Source organism: Balaenoptera borealis, assembly GCF_965194805.1.
Source record: "Balaenoptera borealis genome assembly, chromosome: 5".
Classification (NCBI taxonomy): domain Eukaryota; kingdom Metazoa; phylum Chordata; class Mammalia; order Artiodactyla; family Balaenopteridae; genus Balaenoptera; species Balaenoptera borealis.
This window is the reverse complement of record NC_138862.1, coordinates 76,189,560-76,212,765: the sequence shown is the minus strand read 5'-3', so window position 1 is coordinate 76,212,765 and position 23,206 is coordinate 76,189,560. Positions and strand designations below refer to the sequence as shown.

Below are 23,206 nucleotides of genomic sequence, written 5' to 3'. Positions count from 1 at the left end.
AGTAATGCACAATGGATTTCTCTACACTTCATGAACAGTGCGTAAGGTCGGGAATATTATCTTTAGATATGCAATATAGAGACCTTTGGAACAGAGGAAATTTGTTTTTTCAACACATAGAATCTGGTTCTCCTGAATGACTTCCTGAAAACTCCAGCTTTCCTTGCTAGGGAACATAGATTATTTTATGTGGTGCTTGAAAAGGCATTATTTGCTCTGATTCTTTTGATGAGTTGAGACTAATCCCACACATAGTATCTTCAGAATGGAAAGAACAAACTTCTCTCTTTTTCTAATGGCACTATTATTACAAAGACAGGACAGGTATATGGGGTGACCTTCTCAGTGCTATCTGAAAAATGAGGCAATCATTATAACTCACATTCTATCCATTTGTACGTGACACTGACCAAAAGCAATTCTGGGCTCCTTTCAAGCAGTTTGCATCAGAAGCCATTAAATGGCATCATCACCTTTGCTGTAATACAGAAAGCATCCAGCCAATGAAAGGTTGGAGTCTAGCCAGAACAGGAGAATGTTTTAGACATGGAGGCCATTGCTCTAATATTTAAAAATGTATTTTTAAATCAATATTATTATTGATTCATATATATACTCAATTTTTCATTCTTCTTAGTACTTGAAGTGTGCACTCATGTGGATAATCTGAAACACTGAGAAGTCAAATAACATTTATATTAAATCTGGACTTATATTAAATCTGACACATACCCTAACTTTTTAGGGTATGCCAAAATGTGCCTTTCTATTTTTTTTTATTCTGATAACCTTTTAAATTTGATTCTGTGGCCTTGAATATGCCACATTTGGGCAGGGGAAAAATTTCCTAGGAATATACTTTTGATTGTGGGCTGTATTATAACATTTAACATTAGCTTGTTAAATAGGCACACAGAAAAAAAAATGTCATGATTTTGATGGTTTTGATATAAGTTACAGTTAGGACAAAAAAACAACAACAAAATAGAGCACCTTCATACTTGGTCACCAGAGAATATCCTCAAGAGAAAATAATGCACAAGTGATTTTTGACAAATAAATAATATTAAAGTATTATATGTTAAATTATAAAGTCTATTTTCTGCCTCAAAATTCTGATCATACTTTATACACCTAATTAATGAGAATAATGTTCTGACTTTGCTAACATTAATTCAATGATAATAATAATATATTCAGAAAATTGCTTTATAGAAATTGTATCAAAAAGAATAGGGGATTATATCTACAACCTTCTTTTCCTAGAGAACTTAAGCACAGTGTAAAATGGATGTTTTCTTTATGCTGTAAACAATTCAATAAATTATGGGACAAATAAATATATTTTGAAGGTTTTAAAATTTATGGTGGGCTACGAAAGAATGATAAAACTTAGATGCTTGTTCATTTAAAATCAAACATAGAAAATAAAATCCACAAGAGCCAAAAACCATAGGTACTTCTGTAGAGAAAGAATTCTCTTAGATGCAGAAATCAAGTGTACCATACTTAATTACTGGTCTCAAGATACTGGTATCCAGAAAGAGCAAAAGCAGGAGATGTTACTTCTTCTAGGTGAAAACGTGTCATTGCTTATGATAGTGGGCTTTCAGTAAAGGAAATTAAAGGTCCTAAGCTGAATATGAGTTAATACTGTAAAGCTATTGGAATAAAAATTGACATATTTTGTCCTTCTCTCAGGAAACTCTTTTGTCTCTCCACAGCACACATTTGCTGCTGACCAAATAAATATTCCAGGAACATACAATTCATACAACTTAGCACAGGATTCTCCTAGAAAGAGCTACTCACCCTTAAAAAATTGTATGTATTTAAAGTATACAACATGATGATTTGACATAAATATATATAGTGAAATGATAACTACAGTCAAACTAATTAACATATCTAGTCACATAGTTTTCTGTGTGATGAGAGCACCTGAAATCTACTCTCTCACCTTTTTTCTCCCTCTTTCTTAGAGCAGTGAGCGCTCCATGCAAATACTGTCATTGATTATACTTTCTGGTACTGTCTACCCTGATTCTGCTGGAGAATAAGTTGTGTTTCTTAATAATCATGTTGTATATTGCCTTTAAATCTATTGTACTATTACATCCCTAAATTTGACTGTAACGTAGGAGTATCAACTCATTCAACAACTTTGCAATTATATTTGACACTATCTACTAAAACTAAACATATACCAACCAATGACCCAGAAATTCTATTCCTATGCAAATTCCAAAGACAAATGACTATACACGCCCACCAAGAAACCATGACAAGAATGTGCATAGCAGCTTTACTCACAATATCCCTAAACTGGAAGTAATCCAAATGTCCATCATCAGGAGAATGGATAAATATATTGTGATATATTCATACAAAGGAATACTACATAGTGATAAAATGAATTAACTAGCGATAAACAAACTGATTTATATGGGAAATCTCCATACCTTCCTTTCAATTTTACTATAAATCTTAAGGTGCTTTAAAAAATAAAATCTTAAAACAAATTAAAAAATAAAAACAAACACAAAACATGATGAATCTCAGAAACATTAATTTGAATGAAAAAAGAGAGATACAAATGAGCACATATAGTATGATCCTATTCATATGAAGTTCAAGAACAAGCAAGAGTAATTTTTGTGATAACAGTCAGAATGGTAGCTAATTTTTGGTGGGGAGTTTGTGAAGGGGCACTAGGAAAACTTCTGGAGTGATGGATAGGTTCCATATATCTGAGTGGTCTTTACACAGGAGTTTTACACTTAAGATTTGAGCAAATATAAAGCATATATAACTATTTAGGACCTAGTCTGTCCTAGGTATTCATATAAGAACTGGTAATACCCTGGTGAACAAGATAGCAATAACACATTTAATTATTTTTCTTGATTCCTTTTAACAAAGACTGGGAGTTACGTAAAGCCAGAGACCACGGTGGTTCATTTTTATATTCTCTATATCTGGTACAATAGCAGACACACATTAGGTCATCACTAAATGTTTTGGATTACTGTCTTCATGAGTTAAAAAAAAAAAAGAATTATTTACCACTGTAATCAGTAATTACATCTTAGACTTATCTCCCCTTGGTAGAGTTTCTTAAATATAATTTGTTCACCACCACAAATATCAACCTATGGCATATATGTTGCCTTCTAAATGGAAAAAATAAAGACAATTTAACAACAACACATTGTCCCCATGAAGTTATGCTTAAGAGAGATCAAGTTTAATCTACGGAGAAAACAGTTAAAAAGATAAGTCTATCTTCAAAATCATGAAATTATATATTTTATAATGGGAATTATAACCAAATATTCGCTATATCCAAAAATAAGCAAATCAGAGATATTTTAAATGGAGCCAAGGAAGAAACTCTTCATCAATAGGATGATAAAACACATAGGCTCTTAAGAAAGAATATGGTATTTCCAACCCTAGAGCGACAGGGAGAATAAAAATATATGTACCTAGGTTGGTTGCCTCTAACTAGAATCAATGGCTCTGTCCAGGTGCTTTTTACTGCCAATTTCAGAAATAATTACTTGTCTCTAAGTAATACAACAATCATCTTAATTTGATCAATGTCTGCCATGGTAAAAAATTGTGAGTGGATAGTCAAGAGAAATATTCTGAAAACTACTACTTAAATTCACATGAGACACATATCTCAATGAAATTGAAAAGAAAAAGAACACAAGAAAGATTAATGATAATAAAAAGCATTACATCAAGTGTGATTTTCATATTATTGCCTTTCTAACATTGCTCTCATTATACCCTCAAGGAACTGATTTGTTCTTAATGCCAAGGAAAGCAAAAAAAAGGAACTAAATCCTATTGACAAGTTAGTTATTTAGTAAATACTTTAGTAGTATAAAATCCATTCCCTTGAAAATGTATTTATGAATTGATCAATAAACTCAGATAATTTCTGACCAATGGCATGTAAAACATATCAAAAAAATCATCTGATCTCCTAACTTTTGCCCTGAAGGAGAAATATAACCTGACTCTGGATGAAAAGATATGGTCTGAATTCCCAGAGCTCTTGGAAACTAACACCTTCCTCCCAATTGTATACTTTACAAAAGTGCTCGATCACCTACTCTTAACCTCCAAAAGAGGTTAATATTTTTAGAGAAGATAGACCATTTTGTTGATCCTGGACTTTGCTCCCAGACATGGAACTAATCATATGGAACAAAAGGGAAAGAGGAAATAAGACAATATTGACAAATCATGAATCCTGGCAAGAGCAATATGTATTACTTCAGTTTAATAAAAATGTGGCAATGGGGGAGGAAAAAAAGGAAGAAAGAAGAGTGGAAAGATGGAAAGGAAAAGGAATTACTTAATTTAGCCTTAGCCAAAGGTAAGAAACCAAGACTTTGAGGAAATTAGGATGTTCTACTGATTTTCTGTAAGATGTGTCCAGAAACACAAACTAGAGTCAATACAGGAATTAATAAAAATAATTTAAAAAAAAAAAGGTTGAGTGTGGCTAAAGCCTGAGTTTGGAAGAGAAGATGGTGTTATTTAAACTATATATTGAACCCTGTCATTTCATATTAATCCAGAGAAAGTTTAAAGTTTTCTTGAGATTCCCAGCATAAAAAATTCAGGAAATTTTTCTCAAAAAGACTTCAGCTATGAAAATTATTCACTTTATAAAGGGAAAGAATCATGTATTACTGTCAACATATTTGTTATTCATTTACCACTGTTTAAAACAGCTATATCTAGTATCACCTTAGTATTACAATGCATTTTCGTAAAAGAAATAACAGGTATTCAATTACATGTATGTGTTACTGCTATCTTCAGCACAGTGACAGACAGTATAGGATATTTGATAAACTGATCACTTAAGATAATCACAGAAGCTATTTAGGAAACGTACAGAGGATAACTGCATTAAATGTGATACTGGACTAGCAATAATTTGTAATTTACCTTTGAACTCAAACTATCTGATTCCACCACAGGCAAGAGCCAAGAATCTTGAGCTAACTGTGTAAACATTAAAAGATTGAGTTGGAAGATATTAAATGTTTACATTTAAATATGGACTTAAACTTCTCTAACAGTTTGCACTATGAAAAGTTTAACAATTCAGTCAAAAGAAGTTATAACAAGTAAACAAGTGAATATTTCCTAATGATTTGGCTTCAATTGAATAATTTCTTATGACTTGGTTTCAACAATATACCTAATATTTGGAATATTAAGTAACATTACACAATTTTTGCTAACATTCTACTGTAATGTATATCAGGCCACAGCCTAGGACAGAAGAGAAGTATTAATGTGAAGTGTAAGAACAACTTAAACTCAGGAGGCACACTGAGAAGGGAATGAATTTTGATTCCACCACTTACCAACTGTAAGACCTTGGAAAAAATTCTTTATCTGGAGATGCCTTGGTTTCCTCATCTGAGAAATGGAAGTTAATAAACTTCCATACCAGGTTATAGTAAGGATTAACAGAAATACTTCAAATAGAGCATTTATCAACCTGCTGGGCACATTGTGTGTGACTTCAATAGAGGGTTGCTGTTACTGTTAAAGTAATAGAAAAATTAAAATTATTATGAACACTGTGAACTTTTCCACTTACAATATTTCCAGAAAAAGCCAATAAATAGGTCTAGGAGTGAGGTATACATATTAAAATTAAAATCAGAGGAGAGAAAATGTTTCTGAATTTTACTATATTAGGTGCTTTCTGAGTAAGTTGATTTATAGGGGGAAAAATGATTATGGTATCCAGGAAAGCTGGAATTATCAATGCACTAAAGTCATAATGTTGATGTGTATATTGTAGCATAAATTTTTACAATGAATTAAACTCACATTTAATGTGATTAAAAAAAAACACTTGGATTCAAGTGAGATTCTGTCTTACATATCAAATATAGGCACAACTTGACTTCCCACCATTATTTCTGTTTTTTTTTTTTATTGCAACATCTGATGAATCATCAAAGGCAAACCTAATTTAGTTGTTTAAAAGCAATCATTAAAAATTTTATTTGCCAAGGACAATGTTATATTATTTCTCATTTCTGACTCCCAGATAGTTTTTAACATAAAGAGAGAAATCTGTTACATTTAATCTAAACACACCCAAGCACATATATTTTTTCCTAGAGAGGTGTTTATTAAACCTATGGAACCTCTCTAGTGGCCATTAATGTTCTTCCTGAGGTTATAGGGCATCTAATGAGTACATCCACCTGGCAGACTAGTTTGTTATTCTACAAGGAGGTAAAACAGTCCATTTAATGAGATTTATAGACCTATCTGACTCGAGTTCTGGTTGGGAGAGAAATTGCATGTCACTGTTATGGCTTGTCTGGTTGTGCTATGCCAGATGATGAATTCATTGTCATAAATATTCAAGTTCAGGCCAGAGAATAGTGAACCCAGTTAGCTGGTCTTTGTACTGGCTTCTATCATAATGGTATCCAACTAACTACAGTGAGGCAGAGTCTTACTTTCCATGCGACTGAGTCTTTCCTTTGGTTTTCAGCTTTTGATTTATAAATTTAAGTAATTTTATAAGAGTTAAATAATTGAAACTTTCAACAATCTAACCAAATATACATTGTTCGTTTTTTTCTTTTAAAGAGAGATTATATGTAAGGAGGAGAAAGCCTTTGATGTTTTTGCAATAATTTATCCTCACTGATTTCTACTCTCTATTCAAATTTCGCATTGCATTTATTCACATACACACACACAAACCTATAGCTGACAGACTTGTTAATATATATTTTGTAAAGAAACTAGGATATGCATACATATTCATGTTTCTTTACTTTAAAAATGATGCATACTAATTTGAGTTTTGAGTAATTTTGTTTAAATCCTTATCCCATGTTATCCTAGGGTTTTGATTTTTAAAGTTTTCTTCTCAGTAAATGGCTTTCTCCATATTCTTTGCATCAGACCCATTTTGGCTTCCACCTTTGGTGCAATGATAATTACATGTAGTTCATCTATATCATGTAGAAATTGTTGGTGCTGATTTTGCCGGTTGGTTGGGTTAACCAAATGTTCTACTCACCTGACTAGGGAATTTTTTCACAATTAAGCAAGAATATACTACCTTGTAAGCAGTCTTCCTTAGAACAGTGTCTTAGTAGTCACAGTAAACACTAGCTTTTTCCACATTTCATAATAAGAACTACAAAGTTACACTTTACACAAAATAAGATGGGCTAATTCTAAGCTATGGTAAATGTTCTATTTTTAAACTTGGTCTTGACTTCTAAGAGGGCTTGTCACTGTAATAAATGTTTAAAAATTGAACTCCTGAATTCTAATCTTTAAGCTATCCTGTGATTTAGGACCAATGAAGCTTCCGTATTTGTAAAACAGTGGTAAAATAAAAGCAAAAAGAACAGACACACTATAGATTAACTGTGTGAAAAGGTATTTTTTAGAACCAGGGAATTTTACATGAGAAAAAATACATGATCATAAATATAATGAAAAAAGTAAAAATGGCAGTTAGCATCATTGATTTAATAATCATTAATGTTTATAGTGGAAATGCATTTAAACCATAAGCAGTTTGGAGTTGATTCATTTAAAAAAAAAAAAAAGGTCTGGAAAACATAAATATTGACAACCTTAGTCTTTTTCTCTAACTCTTAGTCTTTTGCTCTAATTATTTTGTTGTAATCCATATGAAGATTCAAATTATTTTGACGTATTTGTTATATACCTTTAAAGAAACTATAAAAACATTTTTATAGCTCAAGAGTAAAATAGCAGAAACTGGCACATTGCTGGCTGGAAGTTACTCTAGCAAAGATATATGAAATAAATCCTTGTTCCAAATAAGGAGAAAAAGAGCAGTGAACAAGAAAAACTAAGAAAATCTCATATCTCTAAATTAATTGAATATTGTATGCTGTCATCAACACTTAGTGACTCAAGAAATGTCCACGTCACTTACGAATCAGATTTTACCATATGTATGTGTAATGTGTGTGTATGTGTATGTGTGTTTGCATGCATATTTACCCCCCTCATCAGCAATGCCATCAGTATTACTTATGTAACTGCAGTTACTCGGCTGAATACATTCTAATAAAGGATACAAAATCATTCTCTCAAGATTCCAAGCAAATTACTTTGTTGCATTTAAGATCCAACCAGACTGGCTTTTCTTGTGTCAATTCATTACACCCAAGGGCAATTCCTCTATTTAGTCCCTTTTTCAAGGTCATGGACTTGAGCTTGATTAATATGACTGCCAAACAGAATCAGAAGAGAAAAATATTGGCCTAGCATCAGAGAAGAAATTGAAAAGGGAAATCTTTATAATGAAAATATTGCATAATAAGCTAACAATTGCATTGTATTTCTTTTTTATCATTTTTGGTGATGAATAAGAACTGTAGTGAAAATAGATGTTGAGGCTATGGCTGAATGGCTTTAAAGCAACTTACTTTTTATATGTAAAATGCAGTTGCCAACATATCCATTGAATAGAAAGAGGAAAAAAAAAAGAATTGAGTGAGGTAAACACAATCATGTTATTACAAAACCACGAGTAATCAGATTGGAATAAGGAAATTCTAAGTGCATGGGTAAAATGCAGTAAGTCCCTGACATACGACATATGAATACGCACATTCTATGGATGAGAGGTAAAAAAAAATTCAAGGAAATATTTATAAATGGAGGGGGGATGGTTTATACTTTCTTCTCTAAGGAAATCTGTAAATTGAGAGTAGCTTAAAAATATTTCCGCAAAGGAAAAACACAATAAATATTCTTTCTTTCCATATAGGATATAAGAAATATATGGATCTTCCTTTGTCACAAAGTAATGAAAACATTTAACTTTAGGTAATGGTTAAAGAGAAAGCTTGTCTAAGCATATGATAAAGCAATGAAAATAACCGAGGTGTTGGATTTCACGATCAAGCCAGGGATTCAAACCTAGGACTTTGGGTCCAATGCCAGAATTCTTAATCATTAGCCCATCTTGTAGGAGAGATTGTGTGTGATACTCCCTTAGTTTTGTCTCTAATGCTTAACTGCCTTCATTGTGAATTTTTTTCTTCCTCAGACAGACATTGCAGTAAAATATATAGACTTAGCATAAGTTTATTATACAACCAGTAACCTATTCCAGGTTAATTTACTCTTTGATTTTTTTTCCCTTCCCCACCCCAATCTTTCATTTCTTGAAATATCTTCATGCTAATGATCAATAACCAATTGCCAAATCCAAATCATCATGCCAAGATGTTCCCATGCATACCAAGTTAGCCTTTTCCTTTGGCAAGTACCAAACCAAATGCATTGCCAAACTACAAGATGCCTTATCAGGGTAGTTTGATCAATACTATCAGAGACAAATTCTTCTATACTGAACATATCTGGATTTCCCAGTTAGGTTGTGTGCCCATGAAGACAACCATGTTTTATACATCTTTGATCTCCCACAAAAGCCTTTATGTCTAATTATTAGTGCCAAGTCAATGGTTAAGAAACCACAATAAATGGAATTCTCTCCATTCTCAACTTGTTTAAATATGTAACATATTTGACTGGGATTCTTCCTGCCTCAGATTTAATTGAGAAACACACACAGTAGCTGTCAGAATGCATTCTGTGTATTACACAAATCTCCATATGAAGAATTTACATAGGTTATGAAAGGGAACATATTCTATTACTCTTGGACCCCCTTAGGTACAACAAGATTTAAACAGAGGTCCGAGGGTCAGAAGTAGGATTTTGGAGAAAACTGGTTATCAGGTTTTTCCAGAGAAAGCTGCTGCTGTGCTGTAAGTCCTCTTTTCCCCACCCATAAAGAGGAAGGGTTGAGGAGTGCTACTTCTCAGCAGTGGAAAGACACAGAGGACTGGGGACTGACTCACATCTAAGAAAGTTAAATTTTACTAAGATCTAAGCTGTGCCAAAGAGAGAGACAGAGAGAAAGAAGAGAAGAGAAAGGGAAGGGAAGGGAAGGGAAGGGAAGGGAAGGGAAGGGAAGGGAAGAGAAGGGGAGGGGAGGGGAGGGGAGGGGAGGGGAGGAGTCACCTTGTATAGGTTAAACTGGAGTGCAAGGAGAGAGGCTTTTCACCACAAAGAGGTTGAACTTGCATCACAGGGTACACAGGAGCTGAGGGAAGATCTACAAAGGAACCACCTGCAATAGAGATGCCATTTAAGGGAACGGCAGGGGAGAGCATCTGTCAGGGAATACTTAACGATCTCATGAAAGCAGTCATGAAAGAAAAAGACAGCTTTTATATTAGCCTGGTCTATTCAAAGACCTCAACTTTTAATATCTGCCAAGGCCCAGGGTTTACGAAGCTGAGACAAACGAGACCTGTACTGTATGTTTACAGCTCCCCTCCCCTCCCCAAAACACCTTGACCCCGGTGGAGCTAATATAGCGGCTAGATAGTAAGCGATAGTAAGAGACTCTAAGAAGGAAGGGTTTAACTGTTGATAAATAGAGTTCAAAGTGTGGGTTAATCCCTTGGACTATATTCTAATTACTGACCTATGGTGTTTTTGACTTAGCGTGTCTGTAGGGCTGTAGAGATGCCATGGGCCTGCTGGAGGTTACATCTAGGAATAGATTAAAATTATTCCTCACTGAATAAAATGTAAAGGGGGCAGTGGGAGAAAGAAAAAAATCTCTTTTGTTTACATCATAAGACATGTTTTTAACACACTCCTTACAAATAGATTAGGCTTTAAATTAGTAAAATGAATTCTCCCTACCTACAGTAATTTTATGTAGAGTCATATTATAGAAAACTCAGTAAGTCATTTCTCCTCCAGCCTGTGGGAAAATCTGAATTATTTGTCCTTTACAGAAAAACAGATGTGTAAAAAAGAAAACAGTAGCAGTGGCCCTGGAAATTCTGCCTTATGGCCTGTTTTTCTGAGAAGGTGACTAGCTGATTTTATTAGGGAGGGGGTCGAATGCCAAAGACAACCTACGTTGCCACCTTAATATCTGAAGAATTAGAAAACATATTCAGAAAACAGCTTGAAACCTAAGGCATGCCAAGAGGAATAGAAAGAACAGGCTCCCAAAGAGGCTCTTAAACAGTGTTGTTAAAATTCACGCTCATTTGCTTAACATTAAAACCCAGCAATTAGCTAACAAACCTTGGTGACAGACTGCTATTAATTTTGTGCCGACTCCATACATGCAAATTAAACCATTACCAGTTCCCCACGTGCTGCCTCTGACATTTGTTTTGTACAAGTAAGCCAGCAGTGGGAGGCATAAACTTTGCTCTTAATTCCCTTGGCAAGTGAGCTGCTAATCACTTTGTTAATTTCTTGAAAGAGATTCAAAAACTATTTTTTGAAGACAAAAATAAGTGATCAACACAATGACTTCAATTGAACATGTCTTAAGCACTAAAAGTTATACTATTACAAAAAGTTTTCACAAAAGTATTTAGATCTGGCTGGAGATACTTAGATAATTTTATATAATTAGAGTCTATAATCAGACACTATAAAATAACATAAAATGACATTTATTTTCTGAGGAATAATCAAAGTCTTGTTTATTATAATTTATTAACCTCATTAAATCCTAAAAGTACATTAGAGAGTAATACCACTTGCTTTTGACCATGTCAAAAACTAAAACAGAGAAATAGCTGGTTATGTTTAAATAAGGTAATACATTGGAAGAAAAGATCTTATAATATATTTAGAGAACTTTCTCATCAATGACCAAGAGAAATTTATAAATTTTCCACAAAAATCCCATGATTTTCTACTCATCTTTAGGCTCAAAGTTTCCAACAGAAGACTAAGTGTTCCAAACACCCAGTCTGGAAGTACTTAAACTATCCTCTTAATCATTGTTTCCACTGAACTTCAGGGACTTGATGACATGAACCTGATATATAAAATGGGCAAAGTGTTATCTATTCTTCTGTATGGTCTTGAAATGCCTGATATATAACAGTTGTTCTGCCCATATCCTTCTTCCATTCCTTCTCTACTTTCCCATAAAGAAACTGTCCCGGGTATGACATGGTATGTTAGGGTTCTTTACCTTTACTATGGCATCCGTCACACTGCCTGCTTCAAAAGTCACTGCTCTGAAATACTAGGTGGCAACCATTCATTCCACTCACATTTTTCAAGAGGTTTTAGTCAAGCACTGTTCTAGGTACTCTAGACACACCCATCAACAAACTAGATTAAAATTCCTAAGACCTACATCCCCCACCCCATACACACGTATATCCTTTACAGAAAAGAAAGAAAAAAAAGGACTTTAGACTTCAAGAATTTTCAAAACCTGGAAAGTGTCTCAACCCAAAAGGCATAACATCTCAAAGTTAAGCAAAAAGTCAAACATTTTACTTCTCTTGTAATGCTTTGCACTTTAAATTATGGTCATTAGCATCAGCCCTTCACTCCTCTTTGAGCTACTTAAAGTGTAAGATTTGTATTTTTCTACTCTGTACATTCCCTGCAAGCCTGGCAAAAGAGAGAGCATGTAATAGGTGTTCAATAAATGTAGGATTGAATTAAGCAATATGACCGTAAGAGTGGTAATTTTTTGACAGGTAAAGTATGAGATCATTTTGAGTATCTAATTAAACCAAAGATAATTACATCATAGACAGTAGTTTAGTCAAGGCATTCATAGATAAAAAGTTTCCTAACAAATTCAGACCTTAATTTAGATCTTTCTTATTGAAAATGTGATGCTTAGATCAGCAATGTTGGCCCCATCAATGTCCCACCCCAGACCTACAGAAGGGTCAGTTTGACTTTTTACAAGACCCCTAAGTGGCTTAGATGAACATTAAAATTTGAGAAGTGCTGATTTATATCACTGTATTTTAACCAAAACTACATGTTAAAGTATTCTGGTGTTGCTTTAAAAAAATAAGAAAAAAAAAAAAAAAAAGGATAAAGAGAAAAAAGAAAATCTATGTCTGGGCCACACTCCAAACCAATTAAATATGCATATGAGTCCAGGGATGACCTTTCTTTTTACTTGTAACTGTCTATGGAGTTCTCAGATACAATCAAGTTAAGAAGCACTGATTTAAACAATATATTGGCTCTGCCATGGAATTCTCTGAATTGAAGAAAAACAAATTGAGTTTTAAAATTCAAATCAGAAGAAATAAATTTCTGATATATATAAATTCATATATAAATGATATGATATATAAAAATTCAAGTAAGGGCTTCCCTGGTGGCGCAGTGGTTGAGAATCTGCCTGCCAATGCAGGGGATATGGGTTCGAGCCCTGGTCTGGGAAGATTCCACATGCCGCGGAGCAACTAGGCCCGTGAGCCACAGTTACTGAGCCTGCGCGTCTGGAGCCTGTGCTCTGCAACAAGAGAGGCCGTGGTAATGAGAGGCCCGCGCACCACGATGAAGAGTGGCCCCCACTTGCCGCAACTAGAGAAAGCCCTCGCACAGAAACGAAGACCCAACACAGCCATAAAAAATAATAATAATAAATAAATAAATAAATAAATAAAATAAATTTAAAAATAAGTAAATTAATTAATTAATTAATTAATTAAATTTAAAAAAAAATTTCAAGTAAGACCTTGCTCAGCAGTCTATTGATTTTAGGGTCTAATGGAGAAATATATGAGTCTAAAGATGTCCTCTGTAACTCTTCTGCCATCTAACAAAGCATATTATTCCTATCCTTCTTTGATACAAAACCATCTTAAGCTATAAGCATCAATATGCACAGTGGAAATGGGCTTCAGAGCACAGCTCTGTAGAATTACAGCAAACTCTCCTTACTGAGACTAGAGGAGCTAACACTGTGTTATATTTCATCTTTAAAGAATGAAACACTCTTTTCTCTTGGGGAAAATCAAAGGAATCAATCCTTCCATCATGTAAACTAATATCTCATTGTGAGTTACGCTTTTGCTAAGAATTTGGCATAAGGTATTCAGGTTTGTTTTCATAAATCATCATAACTATATACCATAATCGGAAATCTGAAGAATAAATAAATGTTCTTCTAGCACACAGTAACTAAACTGATCTAATAGTTTGTGTTCATTCACCCCATCAATAAAATGTTTTTCAAGGATGCTTTTTCTTAAAAGCCATAGAATACAATTGGCTGGGTACATCATATTTTTTGACAAGTGTTGTCAGAACAAAGATAGGAAGTGATTGGTTCACATTCAGTGTGAAATCCAAAAGGAACTAAAAGGAAAAACTTGTATTCACAATAAACATAGCAGGGAACTGGAATATTTGAATTCTATTTTTAATTGTCATGGATAAAAAGCAAAACAAAAATTCTTAAAAGAGGGTAATTAAAATAATTCAAATGATTTGTTATCTCATTTAATCCATGCATCAACCCAAAGAAGCAGCTATTATTACTCCACTTTCCAGAGGTAGAATATGATGAAAAAGGAGGATAGATAAGTTGCCAAGGCAATTCTTTACACTATATTAAGTGGAATCTTCATAATTATAGAGCCTTTGACATCAGACATCTTATATGAAAAGCTCTAATATACTAGTGGTTATTAAGACTCTACTTTTAGACCAACAAGGATAGAATTCCAGAAGTCCAATCCGAGGAACTTACAGCAAAATGTCTAATAAAACTTAAAATGTCCCTGGGATCCACTTTCTGATGCCAACAGCTTTGTCTTTGTCTCTATAAGAGTACTGGTCTGCTTCAAAGATATTCAGGTGTACTGGATCTTGCTAAGTATATTCAAGTATATGGGATTTCATCAGTGCTCTCTAGGAATATCATCAGACTTACATCCAACTTCAGGGCATTTTTTTCATATTTTTCAATCAAAAGGAGACCACCAAAGATAACTCAATAGTTCTTAAAGGAGATAACACAAAAAAGCTCTTGCTCTTTTAAGATGGACAAACAAGATGACTTAAGGTAGAGCATATCTTTGCTCACTTAGAGAGCAGGCCTGGACATATTTCTTGGTTCAATAACAGAATCAAAGCCTCATCTCAGCTGATTTCTTGACCTGTTATTTTTCAACAGATGCATCTGTATAAAGTGTAGTAGTGACCAAAATTATATGCCTCAGCGTTGGAGTACAGACCCACTGGCCACTCAAGTTGCAGAGTCCAGAATTGCTGGCAGTGTCGTTTATGGAGACTAGGAGTCAAATGGAGGACCCAGGAGCTGTGTGCTGTACCCAGGAGCAGGGTGTTTCATCTTCCATTAATTATTTTCCATGATAAGTATTTATTAAGCTCCTGTTATGAGCCATCAGAGGTCAGCAAACTATGTCCTGCAGGACAAACCCAACCCACCACCTGATGCTGTAGAGCCATGAACAAAGAATGGCTTTAACACTTTTAAAGGTTATGCAAAATCAAAAAAAGAATATTTCATGAGATGTGAAAATTACATAAAATTCCATTTTCAGTGTCCATAAATAGTGTTATTGGAACACAACCGTGTCAGTTCATTTATGTATGGTCTATAGTTGCTTTTCGAGTTACAGTGGCAGAGGTGAGTAAGTGTGACAGAGATTGTGTAAATGTGAAAAGTCTAAGGTATTTATTATCTGGCCCTTTAAGAAAAAGTTTGCCAACCACTGTGCTAGACATGATGATGAAGAAGAAAATTATGATCTTTCAGCTTAGCAAATATGGCAGTGGTTCTGCTGCCTGCACTCCCTTTTGGCCTGAAAGCAAAATGAACCTCTAAAGGCTTCCATTTCTTTCTCTGTATTGCTGGGACAAGAAAAGAACTTGGCTCATAGGAAAAAAATCCATTTAGCCCAGTGTCTTGCACACAGAAAGCACTCAGTAAATCAGTGTTTTTGTCAAGTTGGAAGTCCTAGCACCCTTTACCCTTCTCTACCTATCAAAATCCTATCTGTCTTTCAAAGTCATGATAAAATGCTTCCTTTACATGTAGTCTTCTATGACCTCTCAATTTAAGTTGCTCCCTCTGTGTTCCCATAGCATTCTGCTGACCAGTCTGTTATAGTATGATCCACAATCTTCCCTGTACTTTGGTTATTTGTAAGTCCCTCCTTAAAAGCAGGCATTATTTCTTATTAATTCTGTAACTCCCGTAACATCACGCATAGATAAGTCATTACATAGAGGAGACAGTCGATTAATATTGGTTGCACAAATGAAAAACTGAAATAATTCACAAGTGGACAAGCATGTGGAGGTGTCTAAATTGGTTTACTGTCCTCCCCAATAATAGACAACATATAAGCTGGGAGTCTTACAGGAGTGCAGGGAAAGGCTGTTGCCAACCAACATGAAATATTAGACTCTGTCAAGTATATAATCTTGCTATATATTCCTTACAAAGACATCAATTCCACTCTAAGCCTTATTGTCTAAATTATAAAATGTCAGGGCAATAGCAATTGTCAGAGTTAGTGCAAGAATTAAGAAGAAAAAAAGGTAACCAATAAAATTAATAAGTCAATTAGAAACTTGGAAAACATTCCACTTTTTTCTGCTGCACACAATTAATCTTACTCCCTCCTATATTACAACCCAAGTGTTTTATTAACTGTTCTTCTTAAAAGTCAATTTGCTCTATTTTTAAATACCACACACAAACACATACAGATGCACACGCACATATGCACACACACACACATACACACACTTTTTTACAGCTAATAAAAGGGAAAAGAAACTCAGGGGAAAAGCAACAAATGTGCATTATATCTCAGTAAAGCTGTTAATAAAGTTAAAAGCAAAAAAAACTGATTTTAAAAGAGGATTAAGTCTCTTCTCATTGGTTATTTGCTTCAAGAGGCCAGTGCCTTGAGGAATCAAACCTATGTCTCATGCTTATTTAAATTTTTGCTACCTGTAGGTTTTGATTATGTGAAACCTGAAAGATAGCTTTCTAAACAATGACAACAGATTTCCCAACAATGAAAACTACAGCTGTCACCAAAATGCAAAAGAAATTTAATTGAGCCTCGGTCCTTGAAGAGGTGACTTTGAGAAGGCATCACAGGTTACTCTGCTGATTTATGCACCTCAGATAGCTAAGTCTGACCACATTGCTGCATGGTAGCCACAGGAAAACCCTAAACATCATCCCAAAGATCTGAGCCAGTTTTATGCCAAACACAAGGGGCAAGGTAGAGTTGAAGCCCCAGTGTAAAATTTCTATGCATTATGCTCTTCAATGACCATAAATTAGAGGCTTTTAAATGTTTGTATTACCTATCTTCATTCCAACTAAGAGTTACCAACAATGTATTTCGAAGATTCACATTAGAAGGAGTCAACAAGATTCTGAAACTATTATGCAATAGACTATCTATCTACCTGTCTATCTATCTATCTATCTATCTATTTATCTATCTGTGATCTATGTCATCTATTTATCTATCATCCGTTTATCTATCTACCTATCTAGGACTACTGTCCAGCCTTCTCTTTTCCTGTAACATATCAATGTAGATGCTATAGTAGTAAATTTAGCTTGTAGACATTTAAGAATATTTAATAAAACTCACAAGAACCCTCTCCCCCAACCTTGCCGAAACTGCTCATTTGCACATATTTAAACTTGCTGTAAAATTTCAGGGAGTTATGTATCAATCTAAAACCATTCATGGATTCCAAATTAAAAAATATTTACAGAACTATTTTTAATCGTAAAATATAAATTTTACATTATTCAAATTCATTAAAATACCATTATAGATAATTTTGCACCAAAAATCACAAATTTCCACAATGCATCTTTAATAAATTTAACAGAAATCACATGTTTCTCCTTCTCAGTCATATAGTCTATATTTCATGAAGTGCTTCACCTCCTGCCTTCATCTGTAAATATTCTTTCCTTCTCTCTATGAGCAATTCTGCTCCTCCAAGGGATGGGTAGCTATAGGTTTTCAGATAAAAGCTTTTATGTTAAAACATGAATATGCTCAGACTAAACTACAAAGCTACAGTAATCAAGACAGTATGGTACTGGCACAAAAACAGAAATATAGATCAATGGAAGAGGATAGAAAGTCCAGAGATAAACCCATACACATATGGTCACCTTATCTTTTTTTTGCTTTTTTTCTTTTTTGTTAACATTTTTTTAAAATTTTATTTTATTTATTTTTTTATACATCAGGTTCTTATTAGTTATCTATTTTATACATATTGGTGTATATATGTCAATCCCAATCTCCCAATTCATCCCACCACTACCACCACCCCCGCCACCTTCCCCCCTTGGTGTCCATATGTTTGTTCTCTACATATGTGTCTCTATTTCTGCCCTGCAAACCGGTTCATCTGTACCATTTTTCTAAGTTCCACATATATGCATTAATACACAATATTTGTTTTTCCCTTTCTGACTTACTTCATTCTGTATGACAGTCTCTAGATCCATCCACATCTCTACAAATGATCCAATTTCGTTCCTTTTTATGGCTGAGTAATATTCCATTGTATATATGTACCACATCTTCTTTATCCATTCGTCTGTCAATGGACACTTAAGTTGCTTCCATGACCTGGCTATTGTAAATAGTGCTGCAGTGAACATTGGGGTGCATGACTCTTTTTGAATTATGGTTTTCTCTGGGTATATGCCCAGTAGTGGGATTGCTGGGTCATATGGTAATTCTATTTTTAGTTTTTTAAGGAACCTCCATACTGTTCTCCATACTGGCTGTATCAATTTACATTCTCACCAACAGTGCAAGAGGGTTCCCTTTTCTCCACACCCTCTCCAGCATTTGTTGTTTGTAGATTTTCTGATGATGCCCAATCTAACTGGTGTAAGGCGATACCTCATTGTAGTTTTGATTTGCATTTCTCTAATAATTAGTGATGTTGAGCAGCTTTTCATGTGCTTCTTGGCCATCTGTATGTCTTCTTTGGAGAAATGTCTATTTAGGTCTTCTGCCCATTTTTTGAGTGGGTTGTTTGTTTTTTTAAAATTGAGCTGAATGAGCTGTTTTTATGTTTTGGACATTAATCCTTTGTCCATTGATTCATTTGCAAATATTTTCTCCCATTCTGAGGGTTGTCTTTTTGTCTTGTTTGTGGTTTCCTTTGCTTGGCAAAAGCTTTTAAGTTTCATTATGTCCCATTTGTTTATTTTTGTTTTTATTTCCATTACTCTAGGAGGTGGATCAAAAAAGATCTTGCTGTGATTTATGTCATAGAGTGTTCTTCCTATGTTTTCCTCTAAGAGTTTTATAGTGTCTGGTCTTACATTTAGGTCTCTAATCCATTTTGAGTTGGTCACCTTATCTTTGATAAAGAAGGCAAGAATATACAATGGAGAAAAGACAGCTTCTTCAGTAAGTGGTGCTGGGAAAACTGGACAGCTACATGTAAAAGAATGAAATTAGAACACTGCCTAACAAACACCATACACAAAAATAAACTCAAAATGGATTAAAGACCTAAATGTAAGGCCAGACACTATAAAACTCTTAGAAGAAAACATAGGAAGAACACTCTTTGACATAAATCACAGCAAGATCCTTTTTGACCCACCACCTAGAGAAATGGAAATAAAAACAAAAATAAACAAATGGGACATAATGAAACTTAAAAGCTTTTGCCAAGCAAAGGAAACCACAATCAAGATGAGAAGACAACCCTCAGAATGGGAGAAAATATTTGCAAATGAAGCAACTGACAAAGGATTAATCTCTAAAATATACAAGCAGCTCATGCAGCTCAGTATCAAAAAAGCAAACAACCCAATCCAAAAATGGGCAGAAGACCTAAATAGACATTTCTCCAAAGAAGATATACAGATTGCTAACAAACACATGAAAGGATGCTCAACATCACTAATCATTAGAGAAATGCAAATAAAACTACAATGAGGTATCACCTCACACCGGTCATAAAGGCCATCATCAAAAAATCTACAAACAATAATCAATGTTGGAGAGGGTGTGGAGAAAAGGGAACCCTCTTGCACTGTTGGTGGGAATGCAAATTGACACAGCCACTATGGAGAACAGTATGGAGGTTCCTTAAAAAACTGAAAATAGAACTACCATATGACCCAGCAATCCCACTACTGGGAATATACCCTGAGTAAACCATAATTCAAAAAGAATCATGTACCACAGTGTTCACTGTAGCACTATTTACAATAGTCAGGACATGGAAGCAACCTAGGTGTCCATCGACAGTGAATGGATAAAGAAGATGTGGCACATATATACAATGGAATATTATTCAGCCATAAAAAGAAATGAAATTGAGTTATTTGGAGTGAGGTGGATGGACCTAGGGTCTGTCATACAGAGTGAAGTAAGTCAGAAAGAGAAAAACAAATACCATATGCTAACACATATATATGGAATCTAAAAAAAAAAAAAAAATTGGCTCTGATGAACCTAGGGGCAGGACAGGAATAAAGACGCAGACATAGAGAATGGACTTGAGGACATGGGGAGGGGGAAGGGTAAGCTGGGACAAAGTGAGAGAGTAGCATTGACATATATACACTACCAAATGTAAAAGAGCTAGCTAGTGGGAAGCAGCTGCATTCCATGGGGAGATCAGCTCAGTGCTTTGTGACCACCTAGAGGGGTGGGATAGGGAGGGTGGGAGGGAGACACAAGAGGGAGAGGATATGGGGATATATGTATACATATAGCTGATTCACTTTGTTATACAGCAGAAACTAACACAAAAATTGTAAAGCAATTATACTCCAATAAAGATGTTAAAAGAATGATTATAATTAAAAAACAAAAAACATGAATACCCAACCCAACACAATACTATTAAAGCTCAGAAGTTGTTCCTAATATTTAACTTAATTTTTCCTGTGCCAGTTACACTTATTATCCTTGCCACTTTTGCATTATGAACGTATTACCCAGTCTACCGTTCTCTGACCTACATATTAGCAAATCCTGCTACTTGCAATTTTCCATGAAAGCCTCATTCTTCAAGCATCTACTCTCCCACTATCTGGGGCTCTCTGGTGCCTTTTACCAAACACTAAACCTAATATCAGACTTCTGGGAGTAGGTTTTCAACTGGGATAAGTAGCTAAATGGGATGGAGATTGTCTCTCTTTTGTAATATGTGAAAGACCTATTTTAATAAAGTTTGAACTTTGTACTCAAATGTTATACATTACTAAGTCATATTTTTAAATAGTAAATGCCATATATTAGAACATTAAAGGAAATTTTATTTTTTAATTAATTAATTAATTATTTATTTATTTTTATAATTAATTTTTATTGGAGTATAGTAGCTTTACAATGTTGTGTTAGTTTCTACTGTACAGCAAAGTGAATCAGCTATACGTATACATATATCCCCTCTTTTTTGGATTTCCTTCCCATTTAGGTCACCACAGAGCACTGAGTAGAGTTCCCTGAGCTATACAGTAGGTTCTCATTAGCTATCTATTTTACACATAGTATCAATAGTGTATATATGTCGATCCCAATTTCCCAATTCATCCCACCCACCCCTTCCCCTAAAGGAAATTTTAAAAATGTATCTCTTCCAAATTTCAACAATGTTAACTAAGTTTATTTCTGTATATTCTCTTCCAGCTTTTTCCATGCACTCAGAGTGTTACTAGGTGTAATCAATGTGAATATACCCATTTGTTTGCTGATCTTATATAGAATGATGGTTAAGTGTGACCTCTAGAGACAGATTATCTGGCTTTGAATCCCAGACCCAGCAGTTACTAGCTCTGCAACCTTGTTCAGTTTCTTCATGTGTATAATATGGGGATAATAATAGTACCTATCTCATAGAATTATTGTGAAGATTCTATAAATGTACAATGCTTAAGTAGTGCTTGGCACATGGAAAGGACTTAATAAGCTATATTATATACGCTTACATAAACTAATAAGCCTAATTAGCTATACTTATTATGACTAGTTATCCATTTCCTCTATCTAACATTAGAATGGAAATAATTTTCTATAGTTACATAGTCTACCTAATAACATTTAATGGCTACAGAATGTTTCTTTACCTGTGTATAGCTGAATTTATTTAATAATTTCTATACCATTGGATAAATTGCTTCCATCTTTCACTACTATAGCTAATACTGAAAAGAATGTCTTCAGGTATATGGCTTTATTTTTCTTGTTTGAAATTATTTTATTAAGATAAATTTCTATGAGTTGAATAGATGAGTCAAAGAATTTGAACATTGTTACTGAGTCCTATGCGACAAAGAGAAACAACATTTGCTCAGGTTAGTGGCTAGGTGTTTCATTCATTTAGGTAGAACATTAAATATTGGTAACACTGCAGTTTTACTAAAAGAGAATAACTTTCATGGGGTTACAATTCCAGTTCTGTGCTCCATACCCTCCCACGTCCAAAGGTCAATGGAGTTAAGACCTGGTGTTCAGTAAAAAGCTTTCACAATGTAAAATTCAAGGCTCTTCTGCTTTGATGACCACAGAGCTCTTTCTCACAGAAATAAAGCTTTTCCTGATGGTCTTGGAACAATTTCCCACAGCTCACTGAAAAGGGAAAGCATTTTTCTTCCCTCCAAGGAGCCTGAGGCTGCGTGTAATATGGCACTTAATTTCCTGCATCTAAATTGGCAACTGTTAAATAAATTCATGAGCAAAGAACTAGACTTTTCATGAAATTCTCTGCTCATGTTATCTAATTATGTCAACATCTAATAAAATCCTCATTTTTCCTTTCTATCATTTGACAAAATGAGCTAAAGAAAAAAAAGGGAAAACAAATCCCTCAATCTAAATTATTATGAATCACAGCAGGACTCCTGAAGGGTCCTGGAAGAGAAATAAAGTGAGTGCATTACACGAGTCGATGAATTAATTCTGGATGAGTCAAATCCAAAAAGCTCATGAGAATCCATATGTATTACACTTTATACATCTTTCATACTTTCAGCAAAGATAAACTAAAATGACAAATATGTTTCCATACATATCTAACCTGCATATTTTTCCAGATTATAGACAGGACAATGCTAGGATGAAAATTAAAAAAAAAAAAACAAGAAAAATACCCACTAATTTAATGGAAAGAATAATGGGGAGAGACAATTGGAGTTGACAAGATGGTAGAATTCCACTAAAATCACCTCAGATTCAATTCAAATTGAATTGATTAATAGGTTTTTCTTGCCATTCTGAGTTTCTCAGCTGCATTATTGGCAGGCTGACTCATTCCATGCCATGGAGATGGT

The 23,206-nt window shown here is 34.3% G+C and overlaps 1 protein-coding gene and 1 long non-coding RNA gene across 7 annotated transcripts in view; both read right to left on the bottom strand.

Annotated features, from left to right (window-relative positions):
* The window catches only part of FGF12 (fibroblast growth factor 12), a 543,244-nt gene that overhangs the window by 101,872 nt on the left and 418,166 nt on the right, over positions 1-23,206 (bottom strand). The window lies entirely within an intron of this gene.
* LOC309629416 lies at positions 12,928-15,386 on the bottom strand. The gene is made up of 2 exons (XR_014245069.1): positions 13,610-15,386; positions 12,928-13,238 (listed from the first exon to the last, which is right to left on the bottom strand). It is a non-coding gene; the product is annotated as an uncharacterized lncRNA (long non-coding RNA).